This window comes from Enhydra lutris, unplaced genomic scaffold (assembly GCF_002288905.1).
Source record: "Enhydra lutris kenyoni isolate GAN:26980312 unplaced genomic scaffold, ASM228890v2 scaffoldscaffold41, whole genome shotgun sequence".
Classification (NCBI taxonomy): Eukaryota; Metazoa; Chordata; class Mammalia; order Carnivora; family Mustelidae; genus Enhydra; species Enhydra lutris.
Window position 1 is genome coordinate 839487 of NW_019154125.1, and position 23831 is coordinate 863317.

At 39.5% G+C, this 23831-nt stretch overlaps 1 protein-coding gene across 2 annotated transcripts in view; it reads right to left on the reverse strand.

Moving 5' to 3' along the window:
- The window catches only part of LOC111155378 (serine/threonine-protein kinase Sgk3), a 144747-nt gene that overhangs the window by 79105 nt on the left and 41811 nt on the right, over positions 1–23831 (reverse strand). Inside the window, exon 1 of one of the 2 annotated variants that reach the window (XM_022515526.1) lies at positions 12095–12214. The exons of the other annotated variant lie outside the window; for it this stretch is intronic. The gene's annotated coding sequence lies outside the window, so the exon portion shown is untranslated. Of the gene's footprint in view, positions 1–12094; positions 12215–23831 lie in introns of those variants that run through there. 2 annotated transcript variants of the gene reach the window in all.

Here is a 23831-nt window from a genome sequence, read left to right on the forward strand (position 1 = left end):
GTACTCATATTCAATCTTAAGGCAATGTCTGTGTTTGCACGGCTCTCTGACAATACAAATCATTTTGTTGACATGGAGACCCGTTAGCAACATATAAACTAATATCAGAACAGCAATGGTCCCTGACTCAATGCACCTTCAGTTCTCAAAAAGACGCAACTGGCTGAAGCGTGATATTCTCCCTGATTTCATCAATAAGGAAGACTAAACCTGGGCTAAAAACTGTGTTTTTATGTGATGAAATTTGGCTCAATTACCTTCTTGAGTCACTTTCAAATTATTCATAAAATTCACTGAGTAACTTTGCCATTTGAATACAAAAATAATAATCATAAAAATTAAAGGCATATAGAAAAGCCACAGAAAAATATCCATCATCTTAGCACACAACAGACACGTACAGTCAATATTTTTGGCATATATTTCATTTTTTTCTATATGTCTATAAACATATATGGGTGTGAGAATGTGTCTGTATTAGGAGTATGTGTGTACTCATGTATTAAAATGATGGAAAATATTTTTTTACAAACTTGTACTTTAAACTCTATAATGTATTTTAATACCAGTAACTATAGTGATGGTTATTATTACTGTGTGCTAGGCACTGGGTTGATATTTAATCTTCACAGTAACCCTAGGAGATACTATTGTCACTCTCATTTTACATGGGAGCTAATAGACACGGAATTGGGCTAAGTAACTGCTTGAAGTCACTGAGGCAAGTAGTTGGCGGAATCAGAACCTGAAGTGATGTCTCATTCCAGAACCTCTGCTTTAACATGACACTATAACCCTTTCCTTCTCAAGACAACCTCGGGTTTGGTGGAGCGATGCTTTCACCAAGAAAACAGTCTAGTCCTGTTAAACTGAAAGCTAAGCCTATCCCTTAGCCATGTGTGGTTTATGAAGCCATCCAACCTGATAAGAAAATGGTCACTGCCCCAGTAAAGTGACCAATCTGGATTTCCAGGAGGAAACTTGGATGTCATTACACAGCGTGGGGAGGGGAATTATGTCTGAATTAAGGAGATTCAGGGGCGCCTGGGTGGCTCAGTGAGTTAAAGCCTCTGCCTTCGACTCAGGTCATGGTCTCAGGGTCCTGGAATCAAGCCCCGCATCAGGCTCATTGCTCAGCAGGGAGCCTGCTTCCTCCTCTCTCTCTGTCTGCCTCTCTGCCTACTTGTGATCTCTGTCTGTCAAATAAACAAATAAAATCTTAAAATACACACACACACACACACACACATATATTTGAATTAAGGAAGTTCGGTGGGGCATGTCTAACAGTATTGGTCAATGGAAAACTGGCAACTCAATAAACAGACTTGGATCCTGTGGGAATGAATGTTTGGGGTCCTCCACCAGGAAACTCTGACAAGCTAAGGTGTTGGAAGAGGGCAGGGGAACATAAAATAGGTATTATTATCAACTGAGGCAAAAGACTAGCTACAGATGCCAAGACTATAGCAATTTGTTTCAGTTTAGTTTTCTTCTCTGTTCCCTTCTCTGAACACTGGCAGTGGTTCCAAGTGGGAGTGTGAAGGCACTGAATACAGTGCCTGTCAGTGACAGACTGCGTTTCCCCTGAGTTAGGAACATAAGTGTTATGCCCAAAGTATAAGAGGAATACTGAAGGACAGGAAGGGGAGGACTCTGCTGGATATCCTTTCTGTGTGTTCAGATCCATATCCACCCTGCTCCACGCCCTGGGATGCTGACCTCGACAGCCTGCACACTTTAGGCCCCCCTGCTTTCTAGCTGCTGGTTGATTTCATGCCTCTGGCATGATGGGGGGGGGGCGGGAAACATTTGCTCATCTTGCTCCCTCCTGAGCAAGCTGCAGTTTGGTAGTACTGGTTCCTCCCTCTAAGGCCATAAACTCCTGAGAGATGATTCTGTCCTGTGGGGATAAAATGCTACAATTCTCCACCTCAGTCCCTGGACAAGATTAATTAATCTAAACCCTCGTTTCCTAATCTGGAAAATGAGGCTAGCAACACCTACTTCATATGGTTGTTTAAGCATATGAGATAAGAAAAAGACCTAGCTCTGTATAAGTAGTCAATAAATTGGATCTAATACATAGCCATTTGTTTCAAATTACTTTTTATTCCTTTGTTCAACATACTTTTTAGGCATTCCTTAGGCATTAAGCAATAGAAAGACAAAGAGAAGAGAAAATCCTACCTGCAAAGACCTTATCTCATGGGGAAGAATGATAAGCAATATAAAAATTTCAATACCTAAGTGTGATGTTACGTGTATGCATGGTATACCACGAAATGACAGAGAAGGGCCACAAACGAAGACTGTCATATATTCTCAGCCTAACTAAAAATAAAGCCAGGCAGATACTGTAGCAGAAGTTTGAAAGAGATCACATTTGCCTGCTTCAATTTTCTCTGGAAAAAGGAAGCTAAAATCATATGTTGGAAATGAGGATGCTGCTTCGAGAAAAACAGTAAGATTAAATCACTTGCCACCCAATAATAACTATTATTATTATTATTATTTAAAGAAAGAAATCACTTGTCCAAGCTACTATCCGGTTAATGGCTTGGATTTAAGTCCAAATTTGACTACCTCCAAAATCTACAGATACTTATCTATAGATACACTGTCTCGCTTTAAATAAGGTCTTCCTTTCCTTCAAGCTAAATCAATCCAGTAACCTAACAACATTTAATATTTAGTAGCTAAGTTTATTATAAGCCAGACTGTGGCTCCTCACCAAAGCCTTACTGACAGGAAAACCAAGGAGAAACTGCAGCATGAAAAAGGTAATCTGCCCCAGGTAGTGGGTTCAGGATTTGAACCCAGGTGGTCTGCCTTCAGGACTCATACCACACTGCCTCTACAACATATATATGCTCTAAAGAGTCCTCTGTTAATCAGTGAAGGCTCATAAATTTATTCTTAAGTGGTCAGGAGTGAAACTATGAAAAAGATACCCAGCTACTACTATAACCTAATCTATGTTTATTCTATGAAACTGAAGCAATTAAAATCCTGCAAAATCATCTTACAGCCAGTCAGGGAAATAAAACAGAGAAGAGGACTGATACAAGAACCCAAAACTAAAAACAAATGATAAAAAGGGAAGTTGTTCATGGGGGGATAAAACTTGGAATTTGGGGGGAGGTTCACAGGTATGTTAGGCTTTTCAAAAGAAGAATGGGGGTGGGGAAGCACCTGGCTGGCTGAGTCAGTGGAGCATGCAACTCTTGGTCTTGGGGTCTTGAGTTCAAGCCCCACGTTGGATGCAAAGATTACTTAAGAAAAAAAAAAAATCTTAAAAAAGAAGAAGAAGAAGAATGGGAAAAGAATCTGCCCTCACTCTGCTGGAGAATCACAATACGGTCTTGCGGATCGGTTCCCAGGGGCAGCAGGGTCTCCTAGGGGTGGGTCATGTGGCTCTAATGAGACTAAGTTCAGATACTAACTCAGAATGCAAGAACTAACCTTGATATTCACCTAGCCAATCAACTCAGACAAGTCCAACATGACAAAAAGAAGTGGATGAGATGAGAACAGAACTTTCAGGGACCAGCCAGACTTTAGGAGGGACAGTGATTTGCAAAGGTAGACTAACAGCTAGTAAATATTGTATTTATGTATAGTGATAGTGGTTCTCCTCAAGGGGACAGTGCACAATGCCGTGGTATTTTTGGTTGTCACAACTTGGGGGGTTGCTAAGTGGCTACATGTCAAGGACAATGCTAAACACTGTACAATCACAGGTCAGCCCCTACAACAGAAAGTCATCTAGCCTAAGATGTCAATACTGCTGAGGCTAAGAAACGAGTATCTATTGAGTGCTAATGCTAGGCACTATTTGAAGCATGCCTTAGAGCTAACACATCACTTGTTCCTCATAAAGACACATCAATATCTTTACCTGGATTTTACAGATGAACAAACCTAGGCTACAAGGTCCACATTCTCACACAGCTTCAGGGAGTAGCCCCGTATGGTGATCACAGCTCTGACCTGAGAGCCTGGGGTGCACACACTGTCTCTCAATTCCTTACAGTACTACTGCAGGTATCCTCTTCTTCTAAATCACCTTTGGAGATACGGGGTGAAGATGTCCATAGCTATCAGGTTATAGAAAAGAAAGCCATGCACAGGAAAAGCAGCTGTCTGATTCTGTCACCAGGAGGGGTCAGGTTTGTGTAGCACTGCACGAGGAGTGGCCTACCTTCATAAAACATCATACATCAACATCTAACCAAGAGTGTGGGATACAGACTAGGCCCTGAGTATTGGTCCCATCACAAGGACGATCAAGGGCTAAATTGTGAAATAAGAAGGACACAAGAGGGGGCACCTGGGTGGCTGAATGGGTTAAGCCCCTGCCTTCAGCTCAGGTCATGATCTCAGGGTCTTGGGATAAAGCCCCACATGGGCTAGAGCCCTGCATCAGGCTCTCTACTCAGCGGGGAGCCTGTTTCCTCCTCTCTCTCTGCCTGCCTCTCTGCCTACTTGTGATCTCTGTCAAATAAATAAACAAAATCCTAAAAAAAAAAAAAAAAAGAAGAAGAAGGACATAAGAAAGGATGCTATCACAGGATATGTTTTTTTAAAGGGGGGAGGGAGAAAGTTTAAAAAAATCATTAATAGGTTTAATTTTTTTTTTATTCTGAAATAAAAAGTAGAAATAGGGATGAAACACCATGACAGAAAACTGTCCAAATCATGTTATGTTAAAATTTTGTTTTTAAAAATACTGCTTAAAATAGGTAAGCATTGATTAAGGCTTTTTTTTTTTTAAGATTTTATTTATTTATTTGACAGAGATCACAAGTAGGCAGAGAGGCAGGCAGAGAGAGAGAGAAAGAGAGAGAGGAGGAAGCAGGCTCCCTGCAGAGCAGAGAGCCCGATGTGGGGTTCGATCCCAGGACCCTGGGATCATGACCTGAGCCGAAGGCAGAGGCTTTAACCCACTGAGCCACCCAGGCGCCCCGATTAAGGCTTTTTTTAAATTAAGTTTTTAATTTCAATTCCAGTATAGTTAATATCAGTTAAAGCCTTTTTTAGAGCATTTTCCCCCTTCACCATTGTGCCTGTCTTTCTGTCCATTATATAAAATTACTGTCCTGGATCTTGTCCATCTCTGTTTCAGACACCCAAAAAAATGTTTTATAAGAAAATCCAAAGATTCTCCAGCTTTTTACCTCTAAAATTTAAGCAGAAGTTCTTAACTCCATTTCTTTCACACATCATGGATACTGTTTGGCACTGACTAGTGGACCCTACCCAAAATTACAAGACAGATACATTTATAATATCAGTATCCGCTCTCAACTAATATGGCAGAGAGGGGTTCAGTGATTTACACCAAGATATAAAAGGAAATTAAGAACAATTCTGTTCCAAAAGGCAGGACACAAACCTGGAAGAACTACAAATTTTCTTCAGCAGGGTGACAGGACTGGGTGCTGGATGTTTGGAAACAAGGGTCCTAAAGGAGGGAACTGACAAAGAGACAAAAGAAAATCCCTGTTCAGACCTGAGGCGTGGCATAGGGATGGTTTGGAAAATGGGGACTGACCCAGAGAATATGAAAAGGAACGGGCATGGGGAAGGGGGCAGGAATTATTCCTGAGAACAGGCCAAGAGAGTTGGGTTTCATTTTAAAACTACAAAAGCCCCTTGGGAATTCTTACTCCAAAATAACTAGTTACTTTAATGAAAGCTTACTGTAATAGTATATAATCTGTAACTGTTTTACTTCCACCTTTCAGAATATTAGCTCCAAACACATCCAGCAGAAACAAAGCATATCTTTGTCACATCTGTAAATTAAATTCACTGCAGAACAGATTAAAAATCTAACAGGATCTGAAAATTAAAGACACATAGTAACCTTCTCCCTACACATATCACAGGATGAATCAGTTACAACTTTTCCTGTTTTCCTTCCTTACTAATATATCCTTCCTCACTAATATATCCTTCCTCTAATCCCCACCGCACCCCCTCTTTGATTTTTCCCTCATTGTGTAATCACAAAGCAGTCCTAGTTTTTCCAAGGTTTATCACATCTCTTGTTTGAGGTACTTTTATTTATCCTGATTCTTTTTTTTTTTTTTTCTAAAGATGTTATTTATTCACCTGACAGAGATCACAAGTAGGCAGAGAGGCAGGCAGAGAGAGAGGGGAGGAAGCAGGCTCCCTGCTGAGCAGAGAGCCCGATGCCAATGCCCGGCTCGATCCCAGGACCCTGAGATCATGACCCGAGCCAAAGGCAGAGGCTTTAACCCACTGAGCCACCCAGGCACCCCCTATCCTGATTCTTGATAAAGAAAAGTGATACATGAATTAGAAATAAAATATGTGTAAAATAGTCAATTTGGGACACAATATAGAAGAATAGTCTGCACCCAGCAATTTGAAAGGAGTATCCAAAAACTTTGACAAAAGTTACATGAGTGTTGGTTTTCTGAAACTGGCTCCATTTAATACAGATATTTAAGGAAAGGACTGAGTGAGGCAGTAGGAGGAACAGCTGACAGTCCTCTGTTTTCCAATACTAGACTCAAAGCTGCCAGGATAAGGAAGACAGTCCTAAACCGAGTCCAGATGATAACATGTCCTTCCACAGGTTCCAGAACTGACAGAGTAGAGATGTTCACTGAAGCTGCAATGCTCTGCTCTGTCCTTCTCAGCCTCCTAAGGTCACTGTCTTGGGTTCCCCATTACCAGAACACCAGCTCTATTCCTGGCTTCCCAAGCTTTTCCATTGGAAAGCACACTCCCAGTATATGTTCCAGGAGGACAGGAACAAAGAACACTTTCAAGGATGATTCTTGGAGGAATGTGATCACTGGAGAGTGATGGGTAGATGGATGATTATATGAGAAAAAGGAACGTGGAATTTCACACAATTAGCAGTGGTAAAATACTGCAGGTCCTAAGAAAGCCAGTCTTGCTCTGGCTCTCTGGCTGGGAAGACTGGGAAAAGTGAGGAGGAACCAAAAACAAAACAACTAAATGCCAAAGAACCCCCCACAAAGATAACAATCACCATCACATTTCATAGTCTCTTTAGAGAACCTCCAATCTGCTCTCTTTCTTTCCTCTCTTACCCCTTGCAATCCATTATTCCCATAGTAACCAGGGTCATTTTCTTCATCACTATAAATCTGACAATTTCACCCTATTGCTTAAATCCTTTCTATTGCTTCCCACTGCCCTTAGAATAAAATCCAACTCTGAATTATTGCTAATAACCTACAAACACTCGCATGGCCTAATCTCTTATCTCTCCAGCTGCATCCCACCAGTGCCTCCCACAACCCTACTCACTAGACTCCCATGGGAACAGCCTCCTTCCTACTTCTCACACACACTGAGCACTCTCCCATCTCATCTCTTGTACCTGTGTCCCCTTTGACTAGCATTCTCTCTCTCCAGCTCGTCACACTGAGGCTTTGTTCCAATGCCACCTCCTGCAACAAGCCTTCAGGACCACCTAACTACAGTGCTCCTTCCCCAAAATAATTTGTCATCACCCTGGTTTTTTCCATCTTAGCATTCATAATCATCTAAGGTTACATCTTGTAGGTTGAGAACCTCCCTGACTAGACTGTAGAAATTGTGACTTTCATACTGCCATGTACTGGGTGGTACACATTTCATTTATTCTTCCAACAAACAGGTGGAGAGAGGCATGTAAAAATTCCCATTTGCCAAAAATTCCCATTTTCCTCTTTACGAGATTAATTCCATTATTAAACAGACTAGTATGCTACAGTACTCGAACAAAATCCTGAAAAATACAGATTTATTTAACAGATACTTACACAGTGTTTACCATGTGTTAGAGATGTGTAATTAGTCTGGGCCCCATCTTTTATTATTTGTATGAACGATCCATCTGATGTGCACCCTTAACTAAGGCTTTTGAAAACAAGGAGAACTCAGGGTAAACACAGATGCCTATACAGTGTGATAAAGGAAACTTTACTCCAAAGCAAATATTTGCTTTCAAAATTCTTTTTTTTTTTTTTTAAAGATTCTTCTTCTGAAAGTAAAACTTTACTGGTTAGCACAAAAGAAGAAATTTAAATAATAGTATGATTTGAATCTAAATTTAAATTGTAGTATATTAGCTTTAAGTCCTGACTTATATTAGCTACTTATTAGTAAAAATAATATGCAGATTTTTACCTTAAAGTTGTAACATTAAAAAAATTAGGACTTTTATATATATTTTCCCTACCAACTCTTTCCTACCAATAGAAATTGCAGCTTCATCCTAGGAATGGTAAAATAAATTTAGTCAACACCTGTAAACACTCATAATCAAGAACAAAGAGAGTAAGTTAGGCTAATGCATGTCCTAGAATGGGAAAACCCCAGTCGAGGTTTGGGAGGCAACAAGAGAGAAAATTAAATTTCAGAAATGTCTATAGATGTCCTAGAGACAAGTTTTAATTTATTAGAAAAAAATCACACGCAAAATAAAAGTATTCACTCAACTGGAGTATGTGCAAGGACATGTTGGTAATGAAATGAAACAAAATATATTGAACCAGATGCTGATATCAAATAATAAAACTGGAAGCTTCACACAATAGATAAACTCAAGTATCTTCCATCCGTCTCTTTTCTCTGAAGAACTAAAAGCTTCTGGCATATAACTTCTCCGTATATACAGGAAAATAAGAAAGAAGTATGAACATTTTATTAGTTTAAAAATAAGGGAAAGCAAGTAAACTACATTCTGCAGACCAGAAAGAGGAAGAGAAAGTTCAGTCTTACCCAGTTCAGAAAACAAAGCAGAGTGACATTATTTGTGTGTAGAGATGCAAAAACAAAATAAAGCTAGGAATAATTCCCCCACAAGAAAAACCAAAGCTGCAGATGTTGCTCCATAAAGTCTGTCTTGCCCTACTGGTTTTGTGTATCTTTTTAAACGTCTGTGTGTCCAATTACGTGGGTGTTGGGTAAGTTGCTCTCCCTACACCTCTTTCCTTCTCTGAATCCAGATCTCAGTATCTTCATTTGGATTTTTTTTATGTAGTACTGAATTTACCCCTGCCTTCTTCCTTAATTTTCCATATTGTAGAAATGATTGTTGAAGCTCAATATTTAATGATTTAAAGACCTATAAAATAGAACTTTAAGCTCACTTTTACTTAAAAAACAAAGAAGTGGGTGTCATTTTTCCTTAAAAAAGTAACTGGAACTTTTATGTGCGTGGTATTTGTCCTCCAGGAGCTAATATGTAGCAAAAAGAAAAGATAAGTGCCCAAAGAATTACTATGCAAAACATTCTCTAAGAAAAGTATGAAAAGTTTCTAGAATTCAGAGGAAGGAAAACAAAACAAAACAAAACACTTCCCACTGAGCTTTTCTAGGTATCTGGGGTGATTTTAACATGTGAGGGAGGATCTGAAGGCTGGGCACTCAAAACAGAAAGGGCAGCAAAAGTCCTCGGTACAAAGAATAGCCATTCGTTCAATTTGTCTGAATTCCTGCCCACTTACAGGAAAAGATCCACTGCACTTGGTAAAAACAGAAAGAGAATCTGTCACAACATTCACCTTTAGCTTTTACATGGCATTATCATTAAAGCCTTATTTTACAAGTATAAACTGGAAATCACTTTTCTTACATATAGGAGCCAGAGGTTGGAAAAGTGTGTTTGAATCATGTAGAGAACTCTGAATGCCAGGCTTCTCACTCTGGATTTCATTGTGCAGATGAGCATGTAAAGGCATTCGAAAAGGTAATTTGAAAGGTTGTAGGTGCAGAGAATGGAATGAAATGGAGGAAAGCTTGAAGAAACCGGGGTTTGGCAACAATAGGAATGGCAGGTTTGCAAAAAATTGACCTAAGAAATAAGTAATAGCTATTTGCATGTGGAGTGCAAGGTAGAAGGAGGCATTAAGATTGCCTCAAGGTTTTATTCCTAGGTAATCAGAATAAATATCTAGGAATGGGGGAGGGAAGAGCAAGGCAAAATGACAGCAAATTGGTTTAAGTAAGTACTAGCCCGAGCTGGAAATGTCTGCATCAGATGCACAAATCTGACACCTTCCAGTGCGAGGCACTGTTTCCAGGCACTTAGGATACAGCAGTGAACACAACTGGCAAGCACCACAGCCCACATGGAACTTACTCTCCAATGGCAGACAAGAGATAATGAACAAGTAAATAGAGAGATAAATATATATTATAGGAAGAGTGGGGTTGTATGGAATTTTAATTAGGAGGGTCTGACTGAGAGTGACATCTAAACAAATACCTAGAGGTGAGGGAGTGAACCACGCAAGGTGCCAAGAAAGAGTCAGCAACTAACATAGAAATATCTTCATATAGTTTCACTCGATGCTTTTGAAGTTAGCAGCAATTGCAGTGTATCTCTTTGGTGACCCAGTCCTATTTCCTTGGGCTAGTACGTAGTGTTCCATTTCCTGACTCTGTCCTACCAGATCAAGAAAACTTCACCAATAACACAGTTGATAACAAACTGCCTAGTAGGTCAATTTGTTTACACTGGCTGTTTATGTTCCCTACCTGGGAGAAAAGGACTACATTTTAAAACAACAAAACCAAAGCACTGTTAGAACATGTTTGTACAAAGCTTAAGAAGACAATCATCTTGTTCTCAAAGCAATCATTGATGTAGCAACTTTTGAAACTTGTGATTTAAATCAAAGGTGAAGAATGATTATGAATCATGCACTTAAGCTACCAAGGAGGATGCTGCCGAGAGAAAAACCATTCACAGCACCATAAAACTGTCAAAAATAAAAACAGTACAATTATCAAAACTAGAATTGCTATCATTCTTTGATTTTATGACTTGTCGTTCAGCATAACTGAATTGTAGGCTAAATTATGCGTTTTATTGATTCTGGATCCTGGGGCCTCATCCTTATCTGTGAAGGGCAGCTGTTGTGACTTTTCAGATTCCCTTCAATTCCAAGATTCCATGTGGCTAATTACCATTCCTATGATGTTTAGGTTATTTGTGTATTTGGGTACTCTGGTTTACCTCCTTTTGTAGTAATAGTACAAATAAGCACCCATCCCAAGTAATACAACTTGTAAGTTTTGTATAAAAGTGATAATGACCTTCTTTTAAACAAATCTACCAGAGCTTGGTGTTTAAAATGAGGATACCCTCTCTGAACGTGCTGCCTTTTTTCATCCCTCTTTTAGAACAGCCTTTAAGACACTCGGGCTTCTGCATCATTTGAGGGAGGATTAGATTTGAAACCAGGTGGATGATCACATTTCTAGTAGATGAGAAAAGTAATGAGACCTTATCTGGTGGGATTCAGTCTCTGAAATTCCAAAGGAGTTCCCAAACATTTCTAGCTACGACTCCGAGGAAAGATTTTCCGGTGTTGACAGCTTTATAGATTAATGCCCATCTAAATGCATAATAAAGAAAATAACCAATGTTATTGTGGACTATGCGTCAGGCGGAATTAAGTACTGATTAATCCTCATAACAATACTTTAAGGGTGGAACTATCACTATTCTCATTTTACATGTGCAGAAACAAAGTCATAGAGAAATTAAACAGATTGTTCAAGTTTTCACAATTAACAAAGAGATTCGAACCAGGCACTCTAGCTTCAAAGCCTGAGATCTTAACTTTCACCATACACTGCCTATATAAATCCTGGCGTCCCTGTTTAAGTAACAGTCCCATTAGCAGTCGCACTCTTCCTGCAAACTGAAAAACACGAAGTCAAAATAAAGCTGCACTGCAAATTCGTTATCGAGCTTCTCCTCCAGTCCTGAACCACGAACTAGACTCTTGAAGAATATAAAATCTCAGTACCTGAGGTCTCTCGAGATTTAAGGAAGAAGTGTGTGGAGCAACCCAAATGTGTTCTGTCCCGGCGGTAATGCCGTGAACAAGTGCTGCAAAACTAGAGCGGGACCCGGTGTCTCCCTGCCTCTGGGGGTTCACGCCAGGGGGCCGCCCAGCCGCACCACGCGCTCCTACTACGCACGGAAGTGGCCCAGGGGCCGGTCCAACCAAACCACACCTGGCTCGAACGCGCCCGCGGGGTTCCTTCACCTAGCTCTCGCGGCGCCCAGACCCCTTCCCGTACTTACCTTCTTGGACCCTCGCCCGACGCATAGCGAGCGAGAAGCGCCACCAGAGCTGCGCCACACTCTACCCGCCTCGGCGCCGAGCCTTCCACCCCCAGAGCGGCCCACCACCCTCCCCGCCTTGGCCCGGCCTCCTGACTCCGCCCTCGCATCAGGCCACGCCCACACCAATCAAAGGAACCTTCCCGACCACTAGCCTGCTCCAAGGCTAGGGGCGGGGCTTATGCACACTCAGCTCCGCCTCTCGCTCACTAGAAAGCGGTGGACCTGAGCGAAGCCACAGTCTGGATGCTGCCGGGAGGCTGTAAATAAATAAAGCCAGGAGGGCTTGGGGGGTGTGTGACCCCGAGGGAGGGAGTGCTGGACGCAGGCCGAGGGAACCGGGAAAGGGAGACAGGCAGCCATGTGGCAAGATGAGGAAAGAGACTTGGGAGGGGAAAGTGAAGGCCCTCTCTCCAGGTTCCAACTGACGTGTAGGGCTGGGTGAGACATCTTGAAGCAACGGAGTTTATACTTAATAAGCGCATTAGCTAATCTTGTTCTCCTTAGGTAGGGTAGGACTCATGAATTCCGGGCTCCATGCATGAGAAATCATAGGAACTAAGGTTGAGAGGGGGGAAAAAAGCAATCGAATTCTTTACTGATCTCCAGCACACATCCTTGTTTTTCATTTTGGGGAAAATTCTGGAAGACTCTCAGTAGGAATCACTTCAGACTCACTCATTCCTTCTCTCCTCAAATAGCTCAGGCACTTTTCAAGAGAGCATACTCAACGCAGGTTGAGTTTGGCATTAATGCCCATGGTGTACTGCAAGGTTTGTGACTACATGTATGGATAAAGGAAAAAATCAGACCACTCAGAAGGAATTATTTTAACTATTTATTTGATTTTTTAAAAATTTTTTTTAAACTTTTTTTTTAAAGATTTTATTTTATTTATTTATTTATTTGACAGACAGAGATCACAAGTAGGCAGAGAGGCAGGCAGAGAGAGGGGGGAGCAGGCTCCCTGCTGAGCAGAGAGCCAATGCGGGGCTCAATCCCAGGACCCTGGGATCATGACCTGAGCTGAAGGCAGAGGCTTTAACCCACTGAGCCACCCAGGCGCCCCTGTTTATTTGATTTTTGAACGTGAAAAACTATTTGAGGAATCAAGTCAAACAGTAATTAAATTATGGTGGGGAAACACAAGGCCCACTTTGCTAACAAGCAGCATTTGCTGGGAGAATTTCAGAAAACAGTGCCAAGAGGCCAGCCTAGCTGTGTGGCCCTAAGGGAGGTCACAATATCCAAAGCCCCAGATCTGCTTATCTTTAAAATAAAGAGATTGGGCCAGGTGACCTCATGACCTCTAAATACCCTTCCAAACTTAATTTCATCCTGCAAGATTCAGCAATTAAGGGCAAAGGACCATAAGGAAAGTGCTGTCCAGTCAGGAGCCACACAGAGAAACTGGGGATTTTTAGAAAAAGCTTCAGGGATCTCTGGCATCACTTCATTCAAGCTCTCCTTTCAGACTTTTCTATTTGTAATAATGATAACTCTTGTCCTAGCTCAAAACCTCTGACTCTTCCCTCTCAATCCTCACATTTGGTCATCAGGTCCTTGGCTTTTTCCATTATAGAGTCTCTTCAATGAACCTTCTCACTTTCACTGCCATCTCCGAATAAAGTACAAAACCAAAGAACTCAGGTTCTTGGATCTGACCCTCACCTATTTTTGTCTACCTAATCTCCAAGTACTCTCTGGCGGACTGCTTCTTCACTGTGTAGTATCCACAACATACAGCCAACATTCCTGCCACTGAACATTTATATCCACTGCCTCCCAGCTCAGAATATTTCTTAGTCCTAGCTACCTATTCAGATTATGATAGCTCAGCTCAGGGACCTCTCTATCCAATAAAATGCTATAACACTTAGGATCTGCACCACTCAATGTGGCACTTAGCAGGCCTACCTTGTTTTGTTTTGTTTTTTTCTGTTATTTATATTTATCTCTAAAACTAAACTGTAATTTCCTTCCTGGATAACCCCAGGCTCCAGGCAGTTAAGTAAAAAAAAAAGCTATTTTCAGTATCTCAAAAGCCTAAAAGAAATTATATATTCATCTATAATTAGGCTGTCAAATTACCTATAACTGTAAGATTCTGGTTTTTTTAATTAAGAAAATTTATATTTTTATTTTCATTTATTTTTTAATATATATATATATTTAAAGATTTTATTTATTTATTTGACAGAGAGATCACAAGTAGGCAGAGAGGCAGGGGGAAGCAGGCTCCCTGCTGAGCAGAGAGCCCAACACGGGGCTTGATCCCAGGACCCCAAGATCATGACCCGAGCCAAAGGCAGAGGCCCAACCCACTGAGCCACCCAGATGCCCCTATATTTTTATTTTTTAAGTAATCTGTATACCCAACATGGGGCTCAGACTTAACCCCAAGATCAAGAGTCACATGTTCCAGTGACTGAGCCAGCCAAGAGCCCCAGATTCTGTTTTTATCTGAAATTATGTGACACTGCAATAACACCTATTACTTCATGTTAACCAAAGTTCTGATAGGCAGTTAGATGTGACTGATTTTTAGAAAGGGGAAACAGGAGTGCCTGGCTGGCTTGTCAGGAGAGCAGGTGACTCTTCATCTTGGTCAGGGTCTTGAGTTCAAAAGTTCAAGTCCCACGATGGATGTAGAGATTACTTAAAAAAAAAAAAGAAAGAAAGAAAGAAAGTAAAGAAAAGGGAAAATAAATTGCTATTAAATAAGACTTGTTTTGAAGTCTGAATCTATGAGATTCACAGAGGTACATAAAAAGTAGCCGACCCATTCTTTTGTCACCCCATTGCCAAAACAAGTGACATACCCAGAGTAAGTGCTTAAGAAGATAGTCATTAGTCTATGATTATTTTCAGCTTTTGTTAAGCCCTCACTCTCTCCTTTGCTTTAATTAAAATACTGGTCTTTTCTTCTCATGCAAATAAGATTGTAAGAGTTGCCCTTCAATTTCAAATAAATTCTGAAGAATAAGATAAACAAGAATCACACAGTGCTTCTCAGAGTTGGACTAGAAAGGTTTCTGATGTCCAAGAAATAAACCCTCCAATCATGGTAAACTGCCTATATTAAGATGCCCTACATACTACTCACATCTTTAGAGAGTAAATTTTCCTTAACTGCAACCTTACCCAGATGACAAAAGTAGAAGCAAGACCAAGTTTGCAGAATGACTACCAAGTAAGAGTGAAAACTGATTTGCAATTTATCAATGGCCCCTTGTGTTTTGAAAATGTCACTGGCATGTTTAAAGGAGGCCCCAGAGCTCTGAAGTCTGGCCCAAACAATCTATAAATCACTACTCACAGCAAACCTTTATAATATTCTGGATGTTTAGAAAGTATTAAATACGCAGATTAAACAACAGTCACACTTCATTTTACAGACTGGTTGTACCAGAGGCTACTGGTTATAGACTCTTGGAATGTTTCTCTTCCTCTTCTAAAAATGTGAAGTAACTATTAAGATTAGAGCCTTAAGGGAACTTCTAAATCTGGCCAAGATGTAGTAACAAGGACCATATTTACTCTCCTACCTGAACCAACAACAGCAACAAAAAGAAGCCAGACAAAATATATAAAACAACAGTTTTCAAGATGGGTATCAGGCAAATGAAGGAGACTGATGTCTCAGAGATGGGGAATGAACAAGATTTGCCCCAGCTTATCACCTCAGAGAACTTACAGGCCATGACCGTAAAAGAGGGAACTGCAGGAACTATGAGACCAGGGAGAACAAGACAGCTAGAGTTCATAACTCAGATAGGGAGAAAAGATAACAACACAGAGAATCCCAGAGATCTGCTGAAGTTCTTCCTTGAGAATTCAACAGTACTGATCAGTGTACGCTTGTCCTCAAGGTCATGGAAAGAACAAACCATCTCAAAGCATTAAAAGGAAAAGTATTAGGCACTCACAGAGGGCCAGGAATAATGGCTATTCACACCAAGCCAACTAGAAACCTCCCAATTGAATGAAATAGAGTACTTAGAAGGGTCTTGCTGTAGTATTGGGGCATAATTAGCCCTAGACTAAATGCTGCTTGGGTGCTGCCAAAAAAATAAGAAGTAAGATCCAAAAGGATCAAACTATTTTAAAGTTATTTAACTGCATTTCAAATTAGAATTCAGGTGTGCTTATAAAAATACAAAAATATTCAGCACCCAATAAGCTAAAATTCACAACATCTGCCATTCAATCAGATATTGCAAAGCATGCAAAGAAACAAAACTATGGCTCATATGAGAAAAATCAATCAGTGAAACTAACAACTGAAAAGCAGTTAGAATTAGCAGACAACAACATTAAAACAGTTATTATAGGGGCACCTGGATGGCTCAGTGGGTTAAGCCTCCCAGGGTCCTGGGATCAAGCCCCGCATCAGGCTCTCTGCACAGTGGGGACCCTGCTTCCCTCTCTCTCTGCCTGCCTCTCTGCCTACTTGTAATCTCTCTCTCTGTATTACTTATAAATAAATAAATAAAATCTTTAAAAAATTTTTTTTTTAAATTATCATGGTAATATATTTTAAAAATTAAGTAGAGACAAGGAAGGTATAGAAAAATTTCTAAATCTGGGGCACCTGGGTGACTCAGTGGGTTAAAGCCTCTGCCTTCAGTTCAGGTCATGATCTCAGGTTCCTGGGATCGAGCCCCGCATCTCACAGAGAGCCTGCTTCCTCCTCTCTCTCTGACTGCCTCTCAGCTTTGAGATCTCTGTTATCTCTGTGTGATCTTGTGATCGCTGTCTATCAAGTAAATTAAAAAAATTTTTTTAAATAATTTAAAATAAAAGAAACGTTTAAAAAAAGAAGGAAAAATTTCTAAATCCAAACTATAGATGAAAACAACAATCTCTAAGGTGAAAAATACATTGGATGGGATTAATGGAAGAATAGACACTGCAGAAGAAAGGATTAGTGAACTTGAAGACACATAAAATAAAATTTCCAAGATGAATTATAGGGAGAAAAAGGAATTAAAAAGAGAATCAATAAGCTATGGGAAACCTTTAAGCAGCCTAACATACTTGTAGCTGGAGTCTATGAAGGAGACGATAAAACTGAGCTGGGGAAAGATCAGAATAGACATTTGAAGAAATATGACTGACATTTCAAAATTTGATGAAAATTATAAACCCACAGATCTCACAAGCTTGATGAACCCAAACATCAGAAACACAAAGGAAACTACAACAAGATATTTCATAATACAATTACTAAAAACCAGTGATAAAGCAAAAAAGGGGGGAAAAAGACATACTATATATGGAGAAATGAGAGTAAAATTGACGGATTTCTTGTCAGAAACATGCAAGAAAAAGACAGTGAAGCAACATCTTTGAAGTCCTGAACTTCAAGTCCTAAGTGTAGAATTCTACACTCAGCAAAAAATATCTTTCAAAATTCAAGATAATATAAAGTTTTTTTTTCAGATGCAGAAACTGAAAGACTGTAACAAGAAAACTTGCACTACAAGAAATGTTAAAGGGAGTCCATCAGACACACAAAAAATGACTCCAGATATCTGGAAATATGCACCACGAATGAAGAACAGTGGAAATAGTAACAAGGGATGTGTTTGTTTGTTTGGTTTTTTACAATTAGAATCTTGTAAAAGATAATAACTATTTAAAACAACAAGCATAATCATTTATTGTGGGGTTTATAGCCTATATGTAAGTAAAATGTATGACAACAATAGCATAAAGGTTAGGTGGAGAGACATGGAAGTATATTATTGAAAGGTATATTGTATAATTAGGTGTAAGCCTCCTATAAGTGATATGGCATAATTCATTTGAAGATAGACTATAATAAATTAAAATAGTATACTCAAACCCCAAAATAAGGTAGGAAAAGAAGAAAGAGGACACAAAGAACACATAAGACAAATAGAAAACAAGTAACAAGAGGACACACATAAACTTAACTCATTATCAATAATAACATTAAAAGCAATAGTCAAAACAACAGAATTAAAATTTGTCTTACTGGTAAATAAAACAAGACCCAATTATATTTCACATACAAAAAACTATTCTTCAGATATGAAGACACAAATAGGTTAAAAGTAAAAGGATGGAAAAATATACCATAGTAACACTAGTCAAAAGAAAGCTGGAGCAGCTATAATAATATCACATACGGTAGACTTCAAAGCAAATAATATCACCAAGGAACAAAAAGATCATTTCATAACTATGAAGAGATCAATTCACCTTGAGGACATAAAAGTCCTAAACATTTATGGGGGTGCCTGGGTAGCTCAGTCGGTTAAGCATCTGCCTTCAGCTCCAGTCATGATCCCCCATCCTAGGACCAAGCCCCACATGGAGCTCCCTGCTCAGTGGGGAGGCTGCTTCTCCCTCTCCTCTGCTCCTTCCCCTGCTTGTGCACTCTCTCTCTTGCTCTATCAAATGAGTAGATAAAATTGTAAAAAAAAAAAAAAAAAAAAAAAGGTCCTAATCATTTATGTATCTAATAACAGAGTTTCAAAATAAATGAGAAAAATGAAACAACTTGAAGGAAAAATAGGCATATGCTATTTTTAGAGGTTTTAAAAACTCTTATAATAACGGTACAAAATCAGCAAGGATATTGTCTTAATTAGTTTGGGTTGCTATACCAAAATACCAGACTGTGTAGCTTATAAACAACTGAAATTTAATTTTCATGGGTTCTGGAAACTGGAAGTCAGAGATCAGGGGGCCAACAGAGTTGAGTAAGGGCCCTTTTCCTGATCTATGGACAGCATCTTCTCTTTGTGTCCTCACCTGATAGAAGGGAAAAAGAAGTTCTGTGGGATCTCTTTTGTAAGAGTACTAATCCTATTTATGAGGGCTCCACCTTCATGACCTAATTACCTCCCAAAGGCCCTACCTACTAATACCATCACCTTTTGAGGTGAAGATTTCCACGTATGAATTTGAGGGTAGATACAAACATTCAGACCATAGCATATATAAAAGATCTAAACAATACTATTAACTATCTTTTTTTTAATTTTTTTTATTAAATTTTATTTTTTATAAACATATATTTTTATCCCCAGGGGTACAGGTCTGTGAATCGCCAGGTTTACACACTTCACAGCACTCACCATAGCACATACCCTCCCCAATGTCCATAGCCCCACCCCCCCTCTCCAAACCCCCCTCCCCCCCATCAACCCTCAGTTTGTTTTGTGAGATTAAGAGTCACTTATGGTTTGTCTCCCTCCCAATCCCATCTTGTTTCATTTACTCTTCTCCTACCACCTTAACCCACCATGTTGCATCTCCTCTCCCTCATATCAGGGAGATCATATGATAGTTGTCTTTCTCCAATTGACTTATTTCGCTAAGCATGATACCCTCTAGTTCCATCCACGTCATCGCAAATGGCAAGATTTCATTTCTTTTGATGGCTGCATAGTATTCCATTAAACAATACTATTAACTATCTTAACCTGACATTTATAGATCACTAAAAGACATGAGAATATAATTCTTTTTGAGTACACGCAAGATACTTACCAAGTTAGACCATATACTGGGCCACAAAACAAGTTTGAATAAACTTATGAGGATTTAAGGCATACTAAGTATGTTCTCTAACTACAATGAAATTAAATTAGAAATCAATAATAGAAAAACATCTGGAAAATCTCCAAGTATGTGAAATCAATATATAATTCTAAGTATCCCATGGGTCAAAGAAGAAATCAAAAGGAAACTAGGAAATATTTTGCACTAAATGAAAATTAAAATACAACATACCCAAATTTGTGGGTTGCAATAAAACAGTACTTAGGAGACAATAGCATAAAAAAAAAAGAGAAACTTCTCAAATCAGTGACCTCAGTTTTTATCTTACTAAACAAACGGAGCAAATTAAAGGAAAGTATTATACAAAGAAAGAAAGTAATAAAGATCTGAGCACAACCAATGAAAGAGAAAAGAGAAAAGTCAATGAGACCAAAAGTTAATTAAAAAAAATTAGTCAAACTGCTAAACCAGACTAATCAACCCACACACAAAAAGACAGAGGGGCACCTGGATGGCTCAGTCAGTTAAGCCTCTGACTCTTTATTTCTGCTCAGGTCATGATCTCAGGGTCCTGGGATTGAGCCCCGCTTCAGGATCTGTGCTCAGCATGGCGTCTTCTTGTCCCCTCCCTCTGCTATTCCCCATTCAGGCTCTCTTTCTTTCTCTCAGATAGATAGATGATAGATAGACAGATAAACAAACAAATAAAATCTTTAAAAAATAATAAAAGGGGAGAACCTGGGTGGCTCTGTCAGTTAAGTGTCTGCCTTTGGGTCAGGTCATGATCCTGGGGTTCTGGGATCAAGTTCCGAGTCAGGCTCCCTGCTCAGCAGGTAGTCTGCTTTTCCTTCTCCCTCTGCCACTCCTCCCTGCTCATGGTCACTCTTTCTCCCTCTCTCAAATAAATGCATAAAATCTTTTTTAAAAGGTGGGGGGGGGTGCCTGGTGGCTTAGTCGGTTAAACATCCAACTCTTTTTTTTTTTTTTTTTAAAGATTTTATTTATTTATTTGACAGAGAGAGATCACAAGTAGACGGAGAGGCAGGCAGAGAGAGAGAGAGAGAGGAGGAAGCAGGCTTCTTGCTGAGCAGAGAGCCTGATGTGGGACTGGATCCCAGGACCCTGAGATCATGACCTGAGCCGAAGGCAGCGGCTTAACCCACTGAGCCACCCAGGCGCCCCCATCCAACTCTTGATCTCCAGGTTGTGAGTTCAAGCCCTACATTGTGCTCTACACTGGGTATGAAGCCTACTGAAAAATAAATAAATAAATAGCTGTTCTTCATTGAGGCCTTTCCTATATAAAATAGGCCTTCCTCTGTTACCTCTATAATAGTGGCTTGTTCATTTTCATCATAGCACTGCGATCACAATTTGCTCTTCATTTCACTGTTTACTGTTCCCCTGTTCTTGCCCCATTAGAGTTCAAGGTCCATGAAAGTAAAATAACATATCCATCTTGTTTACCATAGCATCTGCAGGGCCTGGGGCATATAACGATGGGGTGCAAATCATTAAATGAATGGACCACTTTCTTAAGTCCCTTCAAGTCTGCCTCCACACCCTGTCTGGCATTTGTCCCTTTCCTACACTCTGATAATATAGGTCTGAGCCTTCCTGTTGTGCTAACATTTTAATGGTCTGCCAGACTCCTCTCTTTTTCTTTTTCTATTCAGATTGTAGAATGTTGTCTAAGACAATTTAATTCTAGCCACATCATTTTCTCTGTTCAAATCCTGTAATAATTTTAATACAATCTTTATCAAAATTCTAACAGCCTTGTTTTACAGAAATGATCCTCAAGTTCACATAGAATTGCAAAGGGCCCTATATAACCAAAACAATATTGAAAAAGAACAAGGCACCAAAGTTTTTGATTTCAAAACTTACCAGAGTTATAGTAATGAAACCAATAGAACACTAACACAAGGATAGATAGGCCTATTAGCCACTGGGATAGAACTGAGTCCATAAATAAGCCCATATATCTATGGCCAACTAATTTCCAACAAGGGTGCTAAGATCATTCAGCAGGGAAAGGGTAGTCTCTTCAAATAGTGGCTGGCCAACTGGATATCCATATGCAAAAAAATGAAGTTGGATTCCTACCTCACACTCTATATATAAACTCAAGATTGATTAATGACCTAATATAAGAGTTAAAACTAAAAAACCTACTAGGATGGTAATAATAAAAAAATAATAAAAAAAGAGTGGAAACCAAGTGGGGGTGAGGATGTGGAAAAACTGGAGCTCTTGTATATTGTTGGTAGGAATGTAAAATGGAGCAGCTACTGAGGAAAACAGTTTGTCAGTTCCTCAGAAAGCTAAACACAGAACTATTATATTACCCAGCAATTCCACACCTAGATATATACCCCAAACAACTGAATACATGTGCCCAAAACAATATTTACATGTACATTTTAATAACTGCACTATTTACAATAGCCAAAAGACGGAAACAACCAAATGTTCATCAAAGGATGAATGGTCAAACAAATTGTGCTATATATATTCAACAGAATATTATTCAGTCATAAAAAGTAATGAAGTGCTGATAGATGTTACACTGTGGATGAACCTCAAAAGCATTATGCTAAGTGAAAGAAGTCAGACACAAGAGGACACATCCTGAATAAATCCACCACTTGGAATAGGTGTAGCCACAGAAACCCTAACGCAATGGTAGTTGCCAAGGGCTGTGATGGGGTTGGGGGTTTGGGGGCGCAAGGGAATGGGAAATTACTGCTTACAGGACATGGGGTTTAACTTGGGGTGAAGAAAATGTTTGGAACTAGATGGGAGTGATCGCACAACATTGTAAATATACTAAATGTCACTGAATTGTTCATTTTAAAAGGGTTAATTTTATGTTACATGAATGCTACCTTAATTTTGTGGAAAACACCTTAACCATATCCCACTGATGAGTAAATAAGACCTCATCAACCTAGCCTCCTAGAGCCTTCATATATGACCATCACATAACTCTACTTCCCCTTCATCCCTTCCATCCTCCAAGCAGAAGTCCTTTCCTTTACATGCAACACAGAACCTCATTACATACATAAGTCCAGCTCTCTGTTCATGGCATTATTCAAATATCCTTCAAATATCCTTATTTGAATATTATTCAAATATCCTTCAAGATTTTTTCTCAGTCTTTTAGTGGGGCATACATACTCTCTTTCCTGTAAGCTACTATGAGCATTATGGGCGTCTGGGTGGCTCAGTGGGTTAAGCCTCTGCCTTTGGCTCAGGTCATGATCTCAGGGTCCTGGGATTGAGCCCCACATCAGGCTCTCTGCTCAGCAGGGAGCCTGCTTCCCCCCCACCCCTGCTATCTCTGCCTGTTCTCTGCCTACTTGTAACCACTCTCTCTCTCTCTCTCTCTCTCTCTGTCAAATAAATTTTAAAAAAAATCTTAAAAAAAAAAGCTTCTATGAGCATTTTATCTGCACTTCTTGCTTTCTACCTCAGAGTTATTTGTTTGTTAGTCCTCTATTAGTCGATAACTGTCAGCAAGGTCCATATGTGATTCATCCTATTATTCCTAGGATCCTTAGGATATTCTTACACAGATCAGCCACATAATATTAAAAGAAACAAATTAATATAAAATAAATTTCTGCATATGAATCCTCTTGGCTTCCATTATAAAATTAGAGATGTGTTTTTCTGAGAATGTATTTGACTCTAGCTTGTCTAAAACCCTTTGAAAAATCACATAATAGGTAATATTACAGTTTCCTAACAAAATACCTATAGACATATTTCTGCACATTAATAGGAAATAACTAGAACTATTTGTAGCCCTGATAATAATTGCTAATGTTCTTTATTTTAAGATTTATTTATTTATTTGAGGGGGGAGAAAAATAGGGGGAGAGGTAGAGAGGGTCTTAAGCAGACTCTGTGTGGAGCTCAGAGCTGGAGGCTGGGCTCGATCTCACTACCCTGAGATCACGACCTAAGCTAAAACCAAGAGTCAGAGGCTTAACCAACTGTGCTGCCCAGGTGCCCCATAATTGCTAATGTTCTTAATAGTATGAGTCAAAATAATAATAGCTAACAGTCATATAGCACTTTTACATATATTGATCCTCACAATAAGCTTATGAGCCATGCACAACCATCATCCCTATTTTACAGATGA